Here is a 4,795-nt window from a genome sequence, read left to right as displayed (position 1 = left end):
ACTAGTAAGAGAATATTGTGTCTTCTTCCTACAGACAGATCACATAAGTAATCGGAATTCGTATATTTACTAGTATCAACAATTATAATGTGACCTCACTCAGAATGTGAAGTCCTTATTCAACCACCAAAATATAATTAGTTTTTTCACTGTGCATAAACTGTATTTCAAAATATTGTTTATTCGTAATAATAGAGACACTTAAACTAGAACTGCAAAACCTTCAGATTAAAAGAAAGCCTGGCGTTTTGTTTAGCTTGTTCATCTTGATGGCAAGAAGAATAATGACCCCTTCTGATAACGGGGCCGGACCCCGTTATTAATGACGTTGTTAGCTTAGTTTCTACTAAAAAGAAACAAAATTTTAAATTCATTTAGTTTTTTTTGTTTTTTAATTTTAATAACATTGACAAAAGTTTTAGCATTATAAGACAATTACTTCACTTTTAGATGACTAATTTTGTGTCATAGTTACAGAAACTAATATAATATTTATCATTTATTCCAAAATAAATGTGATATGCTAAGTAATAACATGTATATTACATGTTATATTCACAAAATTGACTCTATGCTCAGCATAATAGTTAGTCATAGAAGAAAAATTTTGTAGTTTTCAATTAAATGCGTCATTAAATATCCTATTATGGACATGTGACGTTAAATATAGGTCATGCATCTGAACTTTTTACTTTTAAAGTTACATCCTGGTCTATAACATCAGTTATTGCATTAATATAAATAATTTAGTAAAGATTTACCAGGAAGTCCTTCAAATCTTATCTTTACCTGCGTGTCTGTCGGTACGTCTGTGCCTTAGGTCTTCATAGAAAGATTCTAGAGATATAAAACTTGATTCGTGGATTCATCTTGGGCTAAGGAAGAGCATTATTGACTTATTAACATTATTGTAGTAGCACCTAGCGAACTCATTACTTTACATTTTTAGGTATAAACGATTGGCTGCAAACCGACCATAGCATTGAAGCAATGATCAACGTATAAACTATGACATATCTTTTTGTTTCCTCTATAATTTATTTCTGTATTAATAATCAATATATTGTTTATCTTTTACTATTATATTTAATGAAGTATTTAATTATATATTTATAAAAAATAAAATGCTTATTATCTATAGTATTCTGCGGTGCACTGTTGTCTCCATATAGTATTTTCCTTCATCCAAACTATTACGGGTCCTAAATCCGGATAAATGAAGTTGCACATGTGATATGCAATTTATAATCATATTTGTGCTATTTTATTTTGAAGGTGCTTCTATAATGTGCTTATACAAATGGTTCTACTGTACACTATCACGTTTAATATAATCCACAGGCTATACGAAGGTGCACGGTAAAGTTTAGTATAATGGTACTTAAGTAGAAGTGGTTCAATTAACACAATTTCAGTTACGGGAGGAGGCAAAGCAAGGGTAGTCAAACCGCATCTCCACCTCCTTTAGTGTTTGTTCCAGTGTATGTAATTAAGTTACAGTGTACACACAAATTAATGTACAGTTGTATACTTTAGAGTGAGTTAAACTTTGATGGTAACATTTTGTATTAGAAGGATTTGGAGATGTGGTTAGTCAGACTATGGTAGGTATTGTTGGAGTTAGTTGAATACAAATTATAGAAAGCGGTGACAAAAATATTTCATTTTAAATTCCATAAAAATGTGTTTTTATACCTCAAGATAAAATTTTGGAAATCTTATTCCATTTTTTTAACCAAAAGCATTTTCAGAATGTGATAGAGATGAATGCCTTTAAACCAGATTACAGATGATGTTGAACTGCTGTTAGTCCCATATGTTTCAGAATAACGAAAAGTATAATTTTGAAGCAACTACTAATACTTTGTTTAAAGTTTGTTATTAATGAAAAAATGTTTGAAAGGATAACAGGATTTCGGTATGTTACAAAACGTAAAACACTACGTCCTCAAGATTGAAATCCATCCTCGTAGTCAGGTGAGAAGACGGTTAGTACATATACACGTACTGAAAAGCTACAACATGAAGAAATGGACTGTCACTAAAAAAAATGAAATTTCACTAAATAAGAATAGAAATTGATCATACCCTAAAACTGTTTGGAGTCCAGAGAGTAGCAAATGCGCCCAGGTGTTCACAGTGCACAGAATACAAGTTACAAGCGAGTTTTTTGCTTACAAAATAAAATATAATTATTATTAACGTATTAAAAAAAGGATATAATAGGACTTTATGTTTTAGTCATTAAATTAACGAACAGATGCATGGCTTATTTTCTGTAAATCAGAGTAAATACGAACATATCATAACTTATTTTTAAGTTTCCAAAATAATAGAAAATATTTTATTGAATGTAATAGATAAAGGGTAAATAGGAAAATATTGAAACTACTAGATTAAACAAATGACTAGGTATTCTATATATACTTTAAAGATTGCAGCAGTGTTACAGCTGGTGTATGCAATGGAAATCAGACCAAATCTATTGGCATCGGTGGTAAGACACAGGCCTGTGGCTCGGACGATGGACGCAACTGTTTGAAGTGGAAACCTAATGTTGTGGCCTGTTGTGGTACGCTCAGTAACCACTGTTGCCAACCAGAAATTTGCAACCCAAACTGATATGTTTTTGCTGTGGTAAACCTGCTTTATCGTTTTGTTGTCAAATATAAAAACTTTTACGATTTTACGTTCCTAAACTAAGCAAACAGTACGTCCTGTTCTCCTGCATTTAGCTCATATTATTAATATAGATGTTTAAGCAGTTTTTAAAGATCATTATTCAATAGTGAATGTTACAAAATAAAATATTATCTAACATAGACAAACTGTTATTATTATTAATTGATAGTAAGTACAAACGCGAAATAGTTGTATAGTAATTTATTTATGTAAGAAGAAATATTTAGCAAAATACTATTATGATTTTAGTTTAAATAATCTATTAAGCTAATACATCTAGTAACATATGTAGCAAAAGTACACGTGCAGACAAGCCTCCACCCTGTTTAAAGCTTATATCTTACTATTCTATGTTATAAAATTAACCGTCTTTAAAGATCAAAGAGATTGATTTCTCCCTCGATTTTATTGTTTCCATCAAGGTTATACTTAAGAACAGCATAAACACGTAAAACACGATGATGCTTATACAAAAAAGAAGTTTCTGGCAAAGTTTTAATTCTATAGGGCAGTTCGTTCTCAAAACACCGTGTGATTTCCTGTCTTATAGACATTAAAGTCTGCATACAACTTTAGGGAAGCCTACTACGTGGTAAGTTGAGAGACGTACTCATTCGCTATTTTATTTGAGTGCGAGAAAAATCGTACGAGAAAATCACTTGTAATACGTTACTATGGAAATATATTATGTTCATACCATGAACATTCTACAATGCCATAAATATTGTGTAATGAGTTATTGGCTTATTACAACTAGTAAGAGAATATTGTGTCTTCTTCCTACAGACAGATCACATAAGTAATCGGAATTCGTATATTTACTAGTATCAACAATTATAATGTGACCTCACTCAGAATGTGAAGTCCTTATTCAACCACCAAAATATAATTAGTTTTTTCACTGTGCATAAACTGTATTTCAAAATATTGTTTATTCGTAATAATAGAGACACTTAAACTAGAACTGCAAAACCTTCAGATTAAAAGAAAGCCTGGCGTTTTGTTTAGCTTGTTCATCTTGATGGCAAGAAGAATAATGACCCCTTCTGATAACGGGGCCGGACCCCGTTATTAATGACGTTGTTAGCTTAGTTTCTACTAAAAAGAAACAAAATTTTAAATTCATTTAGTTTTTTTTGTTTTTTAATTTTAATAACATTGACAAAAGTTTTAGCATTATAAGACAATTACTTCACTTTTAGATGACTAATTTTGTGTCATAGTTACAGAAACTAATATAATATTTATCATTTATTCCAAAATAAATGTGATATGCTAAGTAATAACATGTATATTACATGTTATATTCACAAAATTGACTCTATGCTCAGCATAATAGTTAGTCATAGAAGAAAAATTTTGTAGTTTTCAATTAAATGCGTCATTAAATATCCTATTATGGACATGTGACGTTAAATATAGGTCATGCATCTGAACTTTTTACTTTTAAAGTTACATCCTGGTCTATAACATCAGTTATTGCATTGATATAAATAATTTAGTAAAGATTTACCAGGAAGTCCTTCAAATCTTATCTTTATCTGCGTGTCTGTCAGTACGTATGTGCCTTAGGTCTTCATAGAAAGATTCTAGAGATATAAAACTTGATTCGTGGATTCATCTTGGGCTAAGGAAGAGCATTATTGACTTATTAACATTATTGTAGTAGCACCTAGCGAACTCATTACTTTACATTTTTAGGTATAAAACGATTGGCTGCAAACCGACCATAGCATTGAAGCAATGATCAACGTATAAACTATGACATATCTTTTTGTTTTCTCTATAATTTATTTCTGTATTAATAATCAATATATTGTTTATCTTTTACTATTATATTTAATGAAGTATTTAATTATATATTTATAAAAAATAAAATGCTTATTATCTATAGTATTCTGCGGTGCACTGTTGTCTCCATATAGTATTTTCCTTCATCCAAACTATTACGGGTCCTAAATCCGGATAAATGAAGTTGCACATGTGATATGCAATTTATAATCATATTTGTGCTATTTTATTTTGAAGGTGCTTCTATAATGTGCTTATACAAATGGTTCTACTGTACACTATCACGTTTAATATAATCCACAGGCTATACGAAGGTGCACGG

The sequence above is a fragment of the Homalodisca vitripennis genome, unplaced genomic scaffold, assembly GCF_021130785.1.
Source record: "Homalodisca vitripennis isolate AUS2020 unplaced genomic scaffold, UT_GWSS_2.1 ScUCBcl_501;HRSCAF=2643, whole genome shotgun sequence".
Lineage (NCBI taxonomy): Eukaryota > Metazoa > Arthropoda > Insecta > Hemiptera > Cicadellidae > Homalodisca > Homalodisca vitripennis.
Note: the sequence above shows the minus strand (reverse complement) of the source record.